The 17,852-nt window shown below is 37.0% G+C and overlaps 2 long non-coding RNA genes across 7 annotated transcripts in view; one reads left to right on the forward strand and one right to left on the reverse strand.

Moving 5' to 3' along the window:
• LOC105490904 (uncharacterized) overlaps positions 1-7,901 on the reverse strand; it is a 129,083-nt gene extending 121,182 nt beyond the window's left edge. For all 6 annotated transcript variants that reach the window (XR_011623676.1, XR_011623674.1, XR_011623678.1 and 3 more), the window contains exon 1: positions 6,192-7,901. This is a non-coding gene — a long non-coding RNA (uncharacterized lncRNA). The remainder of the gene's footprint in view (positions 1-6,191) is intronic.
• Positions 7,902-10,148: 2,247 nt separating this feature from the next.
• On the forward strand, positions 10,149-15,032 carry LOC105490903 (uncharacterized). Its single transcript, XR_011623680.1, has 4 exons — positions 10,149-10,270; positions 13,359-13,413; positions 13,942-14,008; positions 14,917-15,032. It is a non-coding gene; the product is annotated as an uncharacterized lncRNA (long non-coding RNA).
• The last annotated feature ends 2,820 nt before the right edge of the window (positions 15,033-17,852 follow it).

Genomic DNA, 17,852 nt, shown 5'->3' on the forward strand with positions numbered 1-17,852 from the left:
ACCCTTTAAAATTATTGGGCAGAAAGATATGAGCTACTTAATCTTGACTCTTTAGTTATAGTATTATTTTTAGGTCATATATAAAAATCTCATATTCTTCATTTCCACTTTGTTAAAATCAGTTCGATAGCTATTGTCTCATATGAAAATAAGAATGATTTCAGAGGTGGTGGTTTTTGTGAATTACTATTGGTTTGGCATTTTGAAGTCATTAATATTTATGTAGAACCATCATGTTTTTGCAAAACTTTAATGTATTCTTGACAAATATAATTCAAGACTTTAAGCTTTTGAGAATAGAGAATGCAAAAATAAGACTGCACGTCTACCATCATCTGATCATTGACAAACCTGATGAAAACCAGCAGTGGGGAAAGGATTCCCTATTTAATAAATGGTGCCCAGAGAGCTGGCTAGCAATATGCAGAAAATTGAAACTGGTCCCCTTCCTTACACCTTATACAAAACTTAACTCAAGATGGATTAAAGACTTAAATGTAAAATTCAAAACTATAAAAACCATAGAAGAAAGCCTAGGCAATGCCATTCAGGACATAGGCACTGGCAAACATTTCATGGTGAAATCACCAAAAGCAATTGCAACAAAAGCAAAAATTGACAAATGGGAGCTAATTAAACAAAATAGCTACTGCACAGCAAAGAAACTATCATCAGAATGAACAGGCAACCTATAGAGTGGGAGAAAAATTTTGCAGTGTGTCCATCTGACAAAGGTCTAATATCCAGAATCTACAAGGAACTTAAACAAATTAAAAAGAAAAAAAAAAAAAGGAGAAAGTGGGCAAAGGACAGAAACAGACAATTCTCAGAGAAGACATTTATGTGGCCAACAAAAATATGAAAAGAAGCTCAACATCACTAATCATTAGAGAAATGCAAATCAAAACCATGTATAGATACCATCTCATGACAGTCTGAATAGCAATTATTAAAAAGTCAAGAAACAGTTGCTGGCGAGGTTGTGGAGAAATGGGAACACTTTTACACTGTTGGTGGAAATGTAAATTAGTTCAACCATTGTGGAAGACTGTGTGGTGATTCCTCAAAGATCTAGAACCAGAAGTATCATTTGATCCAGCAATTCCATTACTGGGTATATAGCCAAAGGAATATAAATCATTCTATTACAAAGATGCATGCACATGTATGTTTATTGCAGCACTATTCACAATAGCAAAGACATGGAATCAATCCAAGTGCCTATTAATTGTAGACTGGATAAAGAAAATGTGGTATATATGTATACACCATAGAATACTATGCAGCCCTAAAAAGGAATGAGATCACGTCATTTTCAGGGATATGAATGGAGCTGGAAGCCATTATCCTCAGCAAACCAATGCAGGAACAGAAAACTAAACACCACATGTTCTCACTTACAAGTGGGAGCTGAATAATGAGAACACATGGACACAGGGAGGGGAACAACATACCAGGAGCCGTCAGAGGATGGGGTTGGGGGAGGGAGAGCATTAGGAAAAATAGCTAATGCATGCTGGGCTTAATACCTAGATGATGGGTTGATAGGTGCACCAGACCACCATGGCACATGTTTACCTATATAGCAAACCTGCACATCCTGCACATGTACCCCAGAACTTAAGATAAAAATTAAAATTAAAAAAATAATTTCACCAAAAAAAAGGTTTTAAGCTTGTGGCTCTAATGTTATGATTAAATAGACAATGTTAAGCCAACGGTTAACTTATTATATATTTGCTTAGTCACAATAATTGGATATTTCTATGCTAACCTAACTCAGGAAATACACGTTGTTTTGCTGTCTTCTATTAAAATAGTGTTTAAATTCTCTTCTTAGTATTACAGAAAATTTCTTCCTCCAATACGAAGTACACAGAATGGTTACCAAAGTATGCCTAGGATATTTATCTAAAATTACAAGCCTTTGGTATTTGAAGACAGAGTTTGAAATTGGATTTGACCACTTAATAACTATATGACTTTGGGCAAGATAAAACTATTCTAATCATTATTTTTCTCATTTAAAATAGAGAAATAATATAACAATTCTATTGAGATAAAATTCAAATTTAATAATGCATGTCCTTTATAATCCTTTGGGTATTCTTCACATATGATTTGCTTATATTTTGGAAAGCAATAATTGTATCCACTTTATCTTACTCTATGCAATTTACATGAAGAATATGATTCATTTCAACAAAAGTTATTATCAAAGTGTTCATAACATAGTCCTTCCATGCATAGAGAAAGCAGGAAGCTTCAATATTATATGATGTGTTTGATTCTTTATGCTTCGTTACCATGATAATGTTTGGTATAATGAAGGCATATATAATGTTTATTTTTATTACTACTTTATTCACATCTATTAAGGGCAACTACATGTCCTTACAAAATAGGATGCTTACCTTATTGCTTTCAAAACACACAAATACCTATTTCTTGATCCTTTTATTAAAAAAATGGTTTACTGACTCGACACATTGGAAAATGAGAAATTTAGTAGACTTTTAAAAATTCTTCCCCTTGTCATTATTCAAATAGTTCAAATTATTGTCCTTTAAATTTAAATAATGCGTTAAAACTTCTATTTCTTCATTAATCAATTTTTAAAATATCAATCATTTATAAATATGAGGAAATCAACAACTATACTTTGCCTACAAATCTTTTCCACAACTTCCTTCTTTATCTTAAATATAGCATTACATTTTAAAGCAAAATGTAATCACATTTTGGACAGGAGCGGTGGCTCAAGCCTGTAATCCCAGAACTTTGGGAGGCCGAGGCAGGTGGATCATGAGATCAGGAGTTGAAGACCTGCCTGGCCAACGTGGTGAAACCCCGTGTCTACTGAAAATACAAAAAAATTAGCTGGGCATGGTGGAGCACGCCTGTAATCCCAGCCACTTGGGAGGCTGAGGCAGGAGGATTGCTTGAACCAGGACCTGGAAAATGTAGTTTGCAGTGAGTCGAGATGGCATCACTGCCCTCCAGCCTGGGCTACAGAGCGCAACTCTGTCTCAAAATTAAACAAATAAATTATATATATATATTTATATATAAACAAATTATATATATATATCACATTTTAATTTTGTTATATAGCTAAAATTCTCCTGAATTAATTTTATAATTATTTTTTAAATATAAAAACTATTAATGACAATAATAACATCATAATTGTATAACCATTTTCACTGTAGAATGAATAATTGTACCGGTACATATGGAAATTGTAGCTACAGATAAGAATATATTTTCTATGTCTCTAAATCTGTGCCATTTAATTAAGAATATTTCCTGCATCTACAACAAATGCTATTTAAATTTCTTACATCTTATCAAGTGATTACAATCATGCTGCAGAAGTTCTTTTTTTTTTTTTTTTTTTTCATAGTTGAACCACAGGTTTTTTTTGGTTTTTCGAGACAGTCTTGCTCTGTCACCCAGGCTGGAGTGCAGCGGTGTGATCTCGGCTCACTGCAACTTCCACCTCCTGATGAACCAGTTGTTTATTCAATATTTTTATTCTGAAGTTTGTACACCTTCTTCATTTTACTTTATTTTTTAATAAGTGAAGAATATGCCTTCATTTTATTTTTATCATCCAATTTCTTAACAATGTTTTATGATAGGCGCCATTCTCTAACTTCTCAAAGACATTATTAAAATCCTGTGGTCCCCTACAATAAATCAAACTGGTGGTCTTACACACATATTTGGGACACTTTCATTTTGTTTTTCTAAGCTAGAATTTTGTTTTCCACTTTATCTGGAATGTTGCAGCATCTTTCTTTTCAAATTGTTTCAATGGTTAGAATAATATTCTAGTTATTTTTTTTAAGAGAATGTTCAAAGGAGGTTTATGGAGTACTCACATATTAATATTTATGTCGAGATATATATATATCCTCCTATCATTCTTATATCTGTCTCTATCATCTACCTAACTCTATGTTAATTTTCTCTTGTTAGCATTTGTATATTTTATTGGCTAGAGGATTCTAGTGCTAAAGTCATTGCTGTAATATCTTCCAGCACCTAATGCTCCTGCAGAGATGCTTGGCATCACTTGAGTGTTTTCCATTGAATGGTATCCTAGTCCCTGCTCCTCTTTCCCAGAATCCTTTGGGTTTTCACATTTGTCCTAAAATTTAAAAATTGTATGGCAATATTTCTATGTGTGAGTCTTTTAAACATTTTCTGGCTTTTATCCTTATAAACCCCTCTCTGAATATTTATATTCTAATATTTCTGGATTATTTCTTGTCATCTATATTTTCTCTTCTCTTTCTGAAATGCCTATTATGTGAGCCCCCTACTCATTGATCTCCTGATATTTTTATTTCTCTTCATTTATATTAATTATTATTTTCCTCAAGTGCTCATGGATATTTGTTCTTCCTACCTTTCTCTTTGGGCTACTCACTCCTCAAATGTCTAGTGACTCCTGGTTGTCAATACATACTAACAAATAAGAGTTATGTAATAAATAGAAGAGTTTGGGGTTTTCTCTGAAAATTTATCAACCTGTTTCTCCATCCCCCAGAACTCTTATTCCTGAATTGAGTGATGAATTTCAAGCTCTGTTTGCATAGTCTGGCAAGCTTCACCTTAGAATGAGCCAGCTGTGGGGTTGTTAGGACCTGGAGACAGGAACGTCACATAATTACTTTAACATCTTTAAAAAAATTGTAACATCTTAGTTTTCATTCTTAATATAATAAATATTTGTCATATACCCTTTCAAAGAAAACTTATTGTGCAAAGTATGGGTCCATAGTCTAATCATATTTCTTAAGAATAATTCCCTGAATTTGAGCACAAATAATATTTCTACTGTATTTCAGATTTTTAAGAAGATACCAACAGTTTGTTAGAAATCTGTTTCAGGTGTGACAGTGCACACACATTGAAGACCACAAAGCACCTTCTATCCTGCAGAGATGGATAGGCTATCATAGATCTTAAAAGTCTTGGTATTGCAGACATAATTTTATGAAAAAACCATTTATCATACTCAGGAGTTCTCCAGATCCATAATTTAGACAGGGCATAGCAGAGACAGCTTCTCTCTACCCCACTGCATATGGGGTCTCAGATAGAATACACAAAGCCTGGAGCCTAGAAGTGTGTACAAGCATATTCCCTCATGAGTCTAGAGTTTATGCTGGCTTGTGGCCAGCAGCCTAATTAATCTCCATGTGGTTTCTCTAAATGGAAAGATAAGGTCCAAGGGCAAGCAGGCAAAGGAAAAGCAAGAGCCAGGCAAAGCTCTATCATCTTTTGTGCCCTAGCTTTAAAAATCACATAGCATCATTTCTGCTACATGGTATTAATTGAAGCCAAATAGCAAAAAATTAGATTCTACACCTTGGTGGAAAGTGGCAAAGCTCTGGAAGAGAATGTGGCTCTGAAATATTGCTGTGAACATTTCGGCCAACCTAATGGGCCACTGTCTGTCCACTTTTCACAACCCCTCTTTCTCCAGTTTGTAAGATATGATCACTCTCTACCTCAAGTCCCTTGATATATCACCTTATTGCATCATCCAACTCAGGATGGTGATTCATTTTGTTATACAAACCAGGTCCAAGTCCAAAAAACACCTTCTCAGTTGCAGTTCTTCAAGTGTCCTTACTCAATTCTGACAGCATATGTTATGGTTTAGCTGTGTCACCACCCAAATCTCATCTTAAATTGTAGCTCCTATAATTCCCACATGCTGTGGGAGGGACCTGGTGGGAGATAATTGAATTGTGGGGGTACATTCCTCAATACTGTTCTTGTGGTAGTGAATAAGTCTCACAAGATCTGATGGTTTTATAAAGGGTTTTTGCTTTTCCTTGGTTCTCATTCCTTCTTTCCTGTGGCCATGTAAGACGTGCCTGCCACCATGATTGTGAGGCCTCCCCAGCCATGTGGAACTGTGAGTCCATCTAACCTCTTCTTCTTTATAAATTACTCAGTCTTGGGTATGTTTTTATCAGCAGCATGAAAATGGACTAATACAGTGATTATTGAAAGAAAACAATGAGATTCCACTCACACACTCAGTCTACAGTAATTGAATAGGCATTCAATAGCCAACTAGTATGGAGGTCTCTGTTTAGAAAGAGGAAAAACAGAATACACACAGCAGCCCTTGGTTTGTAGTAGATAAGAAATTCAGTCATACTCACAGTGCCAGTTCCTTAATTAGGCTTCAGTCTTATTTCCTACAGGGTCTATTGCCTCTGCCTTTTGGGCTCTTTGATTTCTCTTTTGTTCTTCTGTTCCCACAAGAAATGGCCAGTGTTTGAAGCTGAGTAGTTTCCTAACCGTTTACTAACTACTGAAGTTTGGAGGTCATGAGACCTCTTTTTCATTGTGTCTCTGTCCCTTTCAGTTCAAGGTGATATAATTCTTTTAAAAATGTTAACAGCTTCTTAGGAATCAATGCATAATATATTTCATTTTACAAAAGACTTTCTATACCTTGGGCTTCTCTGTGATGTTGCTATGGGAGTTGGTTTTTAAGATTCTTAGAGAGGTATTGTGAGGCCTGCCTGGAAGATTCTTAGAGGGGCAGAGTCTGGCAGGATGGCTCTCTCAGGCATTGCTTTATAGCTTTCTGAGTTCTTAACAAAAGATTTTAGAGCCACATCCTAGATTGTATCTTTACCATGAAGCCCTTTCTTAATTTGAGAATCTTGGAGGGCAGAATATAAAAACGGTTTGTTTTCAAACCCAGTATGTTCTGGCTCCCTTGTAGGTACTCTGAGTTCAACTTGTAGTTGAACACTGGACAATTTTTTTGAGCTCACCTTCACTCTCATTTTATCATAGTCATTAAGAAGAAGCCAGAAGACATCTTCTAAATTCTGCCCAAAAATCTCCTTCTCTAGATTCATCAATTTACTAGGTACAGTTTCCATTTTCCACATTATGACAAACAAATAAACTTCTCACTGCTATGGAAGAAAAGCCTCTCTTCCTCCATCCTGCTGTTACATTTTTTCCTACTTTCTTCTAAGAATTCCCTAACAGGCTTCTTGAAAGCCATATGACTTCTCCTAACAATCGCTTTGAGGTTGTTTCAATCCATTTGGATTACTGTAACAGAATAATACCATAAACTGGGTAGCTTATAAACAACAGAAGTTTATTTCTTGCAGTTTTGGAGGCTGAGAACTCAAAGATCAAGGCACCCACAGATTTGGTGTCTGGTAGAGGGCCTGTTCCCTGGTTCAGAGACAATGCCTTCTTGCTGTCTCTTCACATTATCAGAAGGGGTGAGGAGTGTTTCTTGGTCCTACTTTTATAGAAACTCTATTTCCTGTCATGAAGGCTCTGCCCTCAGGACCTCATCATCTCCTAAAGGCCCCACCTCCTAATACCATCAGTTAAGGGTTAGGATTTCAAGATATGAATTTTAATTGAATACAAACATTCAGACCATGGCAGAGGCCCTTTCAACTTTTATGAACATTCTCCTCATTTCAGCTTCCACTCATCATATGCTTCCAATGGTAAGTGTTTGAGTTTTGTTACTACAATAGTGTGCTTCCAAGTACCAACATCTGTTTCACTCACTGTGACTCCATGAAGTACTCTAAAATGTAGTGGAGCAATACAACCACTTATCATGCTATCCCTTGTAGATCAGAATTTGGACAGATCAGTAGGGCTGGCTTTTCTCTGCTTCCCATTATCTGTCACTTCAGCTGAAAGACTGTAAGGCTGAGGGCTAGAATCTTTTGAAGCTCATTTGCTCGCGTCTGACAGTCGATGTTTTTGTATGTGGTCTTGATTTCTCTCCACTTGAATTTCTTCATGGGAGCCATCTTGGACTTCCTCACAGGATGATGACTGAGCTCTAAAGCTCAGAAAGAGAGAAGAGAGGCAAGAGAGAAGAGAGGACAGAGAGAGAGAGAGAGAGAGAGAGAGAGAGAGAGAGAGAGAACAATCCAGGGGGGCATCCTATGCCCTTTTATGATCAAGCGTTGGAAGTTAGGTAGAGTCATGTGAGCTTCATTATTATTACTGAGGCAACTAAAAAATTGTGTCCAGGTTTAAAGGAGAAGAAATAGATTTCATATATGCAGGAGATTGGCAAAAATATAAAAGAGCATATGAGGCTGGCAATATTACTGTGGTCCTCACTGGGAAATAAAGTGTGCCACCTTTAGTTTGACTCTACTTGGCTCTACTTCCCTCTATGATAAGGGCAGTAGGAGAGTGGGCAGCAAATAGTGCATTTCACAGCCTAGGATCATCTAATGGCACCACCTTTGCATGTGTTCTCTTTCTTTCCTTACATCATTCAGTTCTGCTGGACTTTACACCTCCAGAAATAGTTAAATATACTCCTGGAGTCTCCAGGCTTTCAGTGTCTGTGTGTGTGTCTGTGTGTGTGTGTGTGTGTGTGTGTGTGTGTGTGTGTGTGTTGCAGGGTCCTTTCTGCCATTTTTCTGTTTCATCTGTCTTCTCTAGCCCTGAGCAGTAAACAGCCTGCCAGAGATCCTAGAAATGATCATTAGGGGAAGGAATTAGGTTCTGCTTTGTATTTGGCCCAAAGTCTAATTCAAATAGAAGCTGACAGTAAATCAACAAAAGTAGACCTGGGACATCTCCCTCTGTGTAAGACTGCTGACTCATTTCCTCATCATATTAGAGAATGTATTACAGTGAATATTTTTATGGTGACAAAGAAGATAAGACTATGTGCTAATGGCCATTTTTGACTGTATTTTCTTTGATTTAGTATTATTTCATGGCTAGAGGAGCAAGGAGATATTTTGTGTGAAATTATGATACAAGTGAATATAGCATGTTTTTAAATTTTATTGCTGGATCTTAAATCATCAAATTGAGACTATAATAATATAATATGTATAATTGGGGGAGAAAGGAAGTATTTTGGAAAATAGACAGAATGTGATTGTACTATATCCTACTCCCTAGTAAAGAAAAATTAATATTTCATCAGCGGGACAGTGATTTTTGTTACACCACGATGACACCAAATTCCTATTTTTATATAGCTTTTAATGCTACATAAAATATGTGTAAAGTAATTAAGTTTAACAGTAGATTTGGAGACTTGAAGATAGCTTCCTAAATGTCATGAAACTAATTTTAAGTAACTAGAAAACATAAATTTCATTTAATTCAAATAGTAACTATTAAGCAACCTCTATGTGGTAAGCACGGTGAATAATTCAACAATGTGTCTCTCTCAAATAGATAAAGCATGCAAATAATTTAAAAGCAATCATCCATTTGTTGACCTTGACAGCACAGCAATTCAGCACTTGGCAAGGATTTTTGTCCTTCAGAGATTTTATAATTTGTTTTAGAAGAGGAGTACAACAAAAATAATTAATATGTGAAAACAATAATTTTCTTTAAAAAATTGAGCCCTAAACACCAAATCCTATGAGCTATAAGACAACTATATTTTTCAAGTAAAAAGGAAAATAAAAGATCAATGTAGAGTGAATACTTCAGTATTTGAAAATGAAGGAATTTTAAACCAAGGTTTAGAGGGACAGCAGGGTTTCCACAGGCAGAGTGGAAAAGAAAAGAGACTTTTAGAAAAGTGAGAGAACTAAATATGAGTACAACCATGGAGATGGAGAAGAAAGACCCTCAATATGAAGAAATACCCCTTAGAACAATTCAGGAGCAGCCTTCTGGATGGTGAACTGTGGAAACCAGGCTCTGGGGTGGTTTCTCCACACTTCTGCTGATTTCCTCACAGTGCAATGAGGACAACTACACTGCCCCCATTGTAGTGGTAAAAATTAAATCACACAATGCCAAAGCCTGTGTAGCATGTGGACATTAGACTATAAACTTTGCTATGAAAGGAGTTATTGCAAAGCACTGAAACAGTATCCAACATAGTGTGGACACTTCAGCTGAAGTAGTTACATGAGGTTTTCGGTCCACAGCAAGCAGCCACTTACTGAAAATGTGGCATTGATGCCATCACTCTCTTGGAACGGACCCAACACGATGCCTGAAATAAGATACAGGTTAGCCCCACTTCAGGAGTTTCCTGACACACTGGCTGTATTCTCTTTAAAACATGGCTAAGGCACTTAGCCTAATGGCATAAATATTTGCCCCAACTTTATATGAAAGACAGCAGAGGGTGGTGGAAAATTCTGGAGTTTGGAAGAAGATACATCTGGGTTCAAATATTGACTTCATTGTATATACAACGTGTGCCTCAGGCAAGTCACAGAGGAATTCTGGCCCCCAGTGCCCAAAGGTAAGAAGAAAACTTGCTCTTCCTCACTTCACAGGTTTATTGTATATGTAGTGTGTGCATGTGTGTGTGTAGAATGTGTAAGTATTAAATATCTCAGAACGGCAAGAGTGCTGAACAGCACTATGCCAACTTCAATTACAGTCCTACTTCTATGGATAAATGAGAACTGAATTTCTTTCCCATTAGATCTCTACCAGCTTGTGCCATTCTGTCATACCTTAAACACATCACTTAAAAATGTGTTTTAGCATATTCAATTCCTACAAAGCTCAGAGATACTTAGATACCAATTTTTAGGACTCTTTATTCTTAAGATTCAATAAGGATTCAGGATTAAAGTCCAAGGTATAATTGAAAAACATATATTTTGATCTGCAGTAAACCTAAAGGGAAATTTTCTCAAGTCTATTTTATACTTTCCAAGTCTGTTTTATGTAAACAAAAATACAGAATTCAATGACATCTTTGGAAATATTCAACTCATAAATTGTTACTACTGAGCTTCACTACTTTGCACTATTACCAGAGAACTTTTACTTTCATACATAACTTTGGTCTCTTTCTTTTACTACTCTGACAGGCTTCTTCCTTATTTTTCCCTGAAACAAACAGAAAGTCTTATATCCTTGGGTCTTAATTCCATGAAGTAGTCAGTTTGATTCACCCACACTTACTATTAAATAATTTCTTTCATTTACACTTACATACTAATAACTTACGTACTAAATATACTACATAATAAATAACTTCTTTCGGAATAGTCAAGCCCTGAAATTGTCCTAATAACTGTCCCCAAAATAGTCTACAAAATAAGCCAATCATCTGTTACGGGGCTCTTTGTTTTATTCACTGACTTACAGCTACAGGGGAAGGATATTGGTTCACTTCATCAACATATGTATCATACAAGGGCAATAAGGCATCCTTTTTACTTACCTTTCCTGGTAGTTCTTTTCTCACCATCAGAAGGATCATACTGTGATGTTTTCAACATATATTCTGAGCATCTCTGTAGATGACAGTTGCGTGACACTATCGGTCAGTACATAGTGGAAAATATATGTCTTTAGCAGAAAAAGCAGTTTCATTTTTACTGTCACATACAAAAGCACAAACATGTACATCACAGTGAACCTACTGTTCATAATAAAATAAATAAAAGGTAACTATAAACCAAAAACTGGAGAAGGAATTAAAACAGTACCATGAAAGTAAAATGCGTATTTCTAGACTCTCAAATAGTTGATTTTGAAGTCCCACAGAGGTCCATTAATGGCTATGTTTATGGTTTTGTAAATAGTCGATGGCTAGGAACATGCAGTGACTGTTAAATTTAAAAAGCATTTTGGAAATAGTGGATAACTAAGGTTTCTCTTAATCATTACATCTCATGGTTTTATCTTTTCCAGAATCTGTTGACTCACTACCATTATTGAATCTGTATGTTCTCAACTATTTTATTTCTGTCTGCCTCGTATATTATTATATGGTAACTTAACTTTATTTGCATAATGTGTTCTTAGTGCCTTAGGGAACAATGAATAATTGGAGTGGTCAATTCGGCCCCGATATCTTAGAAAAAAACACTTTTACCGTCAGTGAGGGATTTCAGGGAGAGCCCGGTTGGGTGTTACATTTGAGAAAATGCTTCCAGGTTCACACAGCACACGTTTTCTTGCAGAGAGAAGGGTAGGGATAACAGCCTCATTTCTTAATCTAGTAATGATTCTATGAAGAATATTTCTGTGGTGGCCCGTCTGTGAAACTTTAGACTGTGGTTACAAAGAGTTGCTCAAAATCCCGGCTCAGATCTGCCTGTGGTCACAATACTTGGAACAAATGAATCAGAAGTTTAAAAGTTGAGCAATTAGCTGGACATAACCACAGAATAGGACCACCATGACTAATAAGTGGACGCAAAATTCAAGTCAATTAGGAATAAACCTAATAAAGCCTTCAGAAATACTTACGCTACAAAGGCATTTCCACTCAACTTCACTAAATTATGGTGATGACTTTGGAAAATTTATCTGCTTCCTGCTTCAAGAACAGTCATGGGGGTGGGGGTGAAGTTACCCATGAACCCTAGTCCCTGTGTAGTAGCTGAAACGCTCTCCATGAGTAAAGAACCCAAGGACATTTTGAGGTGGCCAACATTACAAAATTTAGAGTTTAGGGGCTTACTACACATGCCCTTTAGAACCTAAATGTATTTTATAATTCAAACCTGTATTTCTTCAGTAAATAATTATTGAGCACCTACTATATGCCTATTCTAGAACACATCAGTGAACATTACAAGGATCCTCTGGCAGGGAACTTCGGTACAAAGTGAGAGATCTCATGCATAAATACAAAATAAGGGGGAATTCCAAAAAAGCTGCTGGCATTCTCCAAAGTCGTTCATCTGGTCAATAATTGAGCCAGTTTATAAACTCTTAATCAAAGGCTGTTTCTTTCACGAAGCTAGCATACAAGTAGAATTGAATCTGCATACATACAAAGCTGAGCACATAAAAACACATGGTAATTTCTACGCAGTTAAAAGGGTCTATGCCTTTACACTATAGGATTACATAATGTTATAAAGGACTTTTTTCCAGGATTTCCAGACGATGTTCATATATCTTTATGACATAAAACAAACAAAACAGAACTTCAGACAATGTAGATTGTGCAAATTTTGATATGAATCATTTTATTGGACTGTTTCTTCATCTTTATTCTAATAAACTGTCCAGTCAAAACTATAAAGACCTTTCAGATTTGCCTTTTCTGTCTCACAGTGGATAATCTTTCAAGACTCTATAATGAAAGGTGCCACACAATAATCAAATAATTCTCTAAACAACTGACATGTTTAAACAGTTTCTTAAAATACTAAAATATCTACAAGTATATGTTTTATTTTTATTTTTGTTTTTATTTTATTGTAAGTCAATTCAAAACAAATAAGCTAAAAAATAATTGTTATATCTTTCAATGCATCTTATTTTCAGTTTTTTGGGGAGCTGAATATCAAATCTGAAATCTCCAGGCTTTTTGGGGGGTTACACATTCCATTTGACCTCTTTATCCTTCAACCCAGGGGAAGGTGGCAATGACTGTCTGAGGGAACTTCACAGAGTTATGTGCACTCTGAGGTAAGGAAGATGGAGCAGGTAAGAATTCCTGTAATCATCCCATAAGACGGCTGAAAGAGTTTTATTTGGTCTCCATGTGGGCTCCACAGTTAGGACAGTAAATGTTTCAGAATTCAGAATTCATAAACTAGACAAGCAGAGTAGAGGTGGAGACCATTATGGGATCTGCTGTAGTTTGAAGGTTTGAATGTGTCCCCCAAAGTTTATGTGCTGGAAACTTAATCCCCAATGATACAATGATGAGGGAAAGGACTTTTAAGAATTGATTAGGTCATGAGGGTTCTGCCCTCATGAATAAATTACTGTCCTCATGGTGGGAGTGGATTCCTGATTAAAAAAAAAAAAGAATTCTGCCCCCTTACTCTTTCACTCATCCTCTCTCATCGTCTTGCCTTCTTTTATGGGGAAGCATAGAAAAAAGATTCTTGCCAGATGCCAGCACCTTGATATCTGGCTTTCTAGCTCTCAGAACTGTGAAATAAACTTATCCTCTTTTTATGTCTCCCAATTTGTCATATTCTGTTACAGCATCACAAAATGGGCTAAGAGAAGGCCCATTACAAAAACGCAGGATGCAGCTATCAGACCCATGCAGGTAAAGAAGAGTTGTGCTGAGAATGGGAGTAACTGAGGAGGGAAAGGAAGGCAGCAGTTAGATTATGAAGGGCCCTAAGTGCTGAATTCATACGTTTAAATTTTTTTGCTGACAGCTTTAAGAATTATTGAGGTATTATAAGCTGGACAATATCCTCTTTTTCTGTTTTGTTTTAAATTACTTTGTCCTTTGTGAGAAGTGTGAATTAAGGAGAAGCCAGTCTGGCAGCCCGTGGTCCCCAACAGTGACAATAGTGATAGCCTGAATTATAATACTCACAGCAGAGAGGTAGTAAAGGAGGGATAGTCTGTTAACAGTAGATTCAGCAGCACATTATTGATGGATTAATTAACTGGTTGGATATTTGAAGAGACTAGATTGATTCTCAAATGTCTGCTATAGATGTCTAGAGAATGGAGTCATAACCAATACAATTGATACTAGGGAACAAACAGTCAACCCCAGGGGAAAAAAAGGTGAGTTCATTTTGGACAGGGATTTCACATTCCTGTAGATGTTCAATTAGCCTGTTTAGTCAGCTGTTAGATACATTGTGTTATAGATCTCCCAACAAATCTGAACTAAATTAGAAATAAAATAAGAAAAGAAAAATCCTGCAGGCAAGCCATGGTTTTGCAAGGAGAGGATGTGCACTTCACAAGGTATATCTCTCTGCTGACTTCATCACAGTCTAATATCTGTTTCTCGATGTCACTGGCTCAGAAGAACAATTTCTTTAGGATCCCAGAATTAATGAGACTAAAAAATGATGACTCACATTAATAAAACTTTAGAAAAACCAACATATAACAAAAAAATGTAAGTGCGTAATGCTGTAAAAAAAGAAAATAATGATCAAATACAGTAAATACTCATTAACCTACCTTTTTAATCCTCCTTATTTGCAGGTTTCAAGGAATGCTAAACAATCAAAAGCTTTCTCAAGAAACACAGAATCAAACAAGACATAATTCCATGGAGTGGGAATAACTTTAGTAGTAAAAACCTTGTCTATCATTTAAACACACTTACTTGAATGGTCATCATCCAAAATGCTGATCACACTAAATGATGATGAAGACATGGAGCAACAAGGCCTCTCAACAAGGAATGAAAAATGGTATAGCCACTTTGAAAAACAATTTAGCAGGTTCATACAAAATTAAACATACCCTTACCATACAGTCCATCAAGTGCACGTCTTGATATATACCAAAAGTAGCTGAAAACTTATGTCCACACCAATACAGCACATAGGTGTTTATAGCAGTTTTATTCATAATTATCTAAACTTGGCAACAACCAAGATATTTTTAAAATGCATAAATAAAATGTGGTACCTTCAGAAAATGGATTATTACTCAATGCTAAAAAGAAATGAGTCATCAGGCCATGGAAAGACATAGGAAACTTAAATGCTTATTTCTTCTTATTATTTATTTATTTATTTTTGAGGTGGAGCCTGGCTCTGTCACCCGGACTGGAGTGCAGTGGCACGATCTCGGCTCACTGCAACCTATGCCTCCCGGGTTCAAGTGATTCTCTTGCCTCAGCCTCCCAAAGGGAGTGGCTGGGACTACAGGCAGATGCCACCACGCCCGGCTAATTTTTATATTTTTATTAGAGACAGGGTTTCACCATGTTGGCCAGGCTGGCCTTGAATTTCTGACCTCGAGTGATCCACCTGCCTCGGCCTCCCAAAGTTCTGGGATTATAGGCATAAGCCACTGTGCCTGGCCTTAAATGCTTGTTTCTATGTATGATTTTCATTATATGACTCTCTGGAAAAGGCAAAATTCCAGAGCCCTGGGTAGAAGGGGGTGGGTCCCCAGGAAGGCCCCACATTAGGGCCAGGGAGGGCCTGAAGGCTGGGGGCTGAACTGCCAGTCCCCTGGACTGGAGTGTGAACTAGTGGAGCTTCTTCTGGGCAGCCTATGGCCACCCACGGACCAATCAGCACATAATTCTTCCCGTCTGAGGTCCATAAAGGCCCTGGGCTCAGCCAGAGCAGGGCAGAGGATGGATAGAAAATGGAAAGGGCAGAGAGATGACAACGGGACAAGCAGCTACAGAGAGGTAAACTCTCTCTGCTGATAGCTGGAGATGATGAGACAATCAGCTGCAGAGAGGAGTTCCCTCTCCACTGAGAGCTGCAGAGATGACCTGCTGGTGAGAGGAGCTACCCTCTCTGCTGAGAGCTTCAGAGACCTGCAAAGACGCAGTAACTTGCCTGCAGAGAGGAGCCATCCTCTCCAGGGCCTCCTCTCTGCTGGGAACTGAACACTCGACTTGATGACCTACCTACAAGGAGGAGCTACCCACTCCTCTGAGTTGTTAAAAAATAAAACGCTTATTCACCCTTCACTTGTCTGCATACCTCATTCTTCCTGGATCCAGGGCAAGAACTTGGGCAAAGGTGCCACAGCCACAGAGGTTTCCAGCCAGAAATATCAACACCCCAGAGACCCCGTAACAAAACTATTTTGTATTAGCCTATAATGGTGGATATATGTTTGTATGTATTTGTCCAAACCTATAGAATTCACAACATAAGAGTGAGCCCTAATGTAAACTATGGACTTTGGGTGATAATGACATATTAATGTAGGTTTATATTATAACAACTGTATCACTCCAGCAGTAGATGTTAATAAGGGAGGAGGCTATGTCTGTGTTGGGGCAGGGGTATATGGTACATCTCTGTGTAAATCTCTCAATTTTGCTGTAAACCTAAAGTTATTCTAAAAAATAAAGTCTATCAACAAAAACAGAAACCATTCATAATTCATGTGCAATAATTTTACTCTTATTTCTGTAACTAGGTTTTCTTACATTAGACAACATTGTGTTTGATGCAACAAATATAAAACCTGATAATTTGAATTAAGAAATCATAAAGTGGGCGGGCACAGTGGCTCACGCCTGTAATCCCAGCACTTTGGGAGGCCGAGGAGGGTAGATCATGAGGTCAGGCATTCAAGACCAGCCTGGCCAACATGGCGAAACCCTGCCTCTACTAAAATTATAAAAATTAGCCATGCATGCTGTTGGGTGCCTGTAGTCCCAGCTACTCGGGAGGCTGAGGCAGGAGAATTGCTTGAACTGGGAGTGGAGGTTGTAGTGAGCTGACATCACGCCACTGCATTCCAACATGGGCGACAGAAAAAAAAAAAAAAGAGAGAGAGAAATCATAAAGTATTCCAAGATATTATATGTCTATGATATATTCTAAAAGATGGCATAATATATCTATAACACATTCTAAAATATGTCATGACATATCTATGATACTTTCTAAAAGATGGCATATACTACAATCATAGTAATCTTTCTCTTCTTGATTGTAAGGGGACAGTCTCTTGCCCTATTTAGTTAAAAGAAGTCTGAGTGTTAAGACTATGATATCTGATATTTCTTAGGTACTCTTGCTTTCTTTCCTACACCATGACTAAACATTTTATTACTAGAGTATGTGACATATGAAGAGTCTAATTCATAGTCCTAGACAGTGTTTTACAAGTAAAAGAGTACTCCAAAATCGGGGACGTTTGAAAATGTGTAGAACAAATTTGTTTGTCACAATCATTAAGAGGGTTTAAAATATTTAGAGGCAGGGATCAAAGATGATAAAATATTGAAATGTGTATGTATATATAGCAGGCCCGGAACTAAATTCAGGTTTTCAGACTGCCTGAAATATCAGAACAAAGAATGAAACATCATAGAAATGTTAACTTCAGGACTGACCTGTGAAGTCTAGTTGATTTATCACTTCCACAAATCTTAACCTGATTCATGGACATTTAGATGCATGCCTGTGTGTGTGTGTGCGTACCTCTGTGTG

This window comes from Macaca nemestrina, chromosome 5, assembly GCF_043159975.1.
Source record: "Macaca nemestrina isolate mMacNem1 chromosome 5, mMacNem.hap1, whole genome shotgun sequence".
In the NCBI taxonomy this organism is placed as follows: Eukaryota; Metazoa; Chordata; class Mammalia; order Primates; family Cercopithecidae; genus Macaca; species Macaca nemestrina.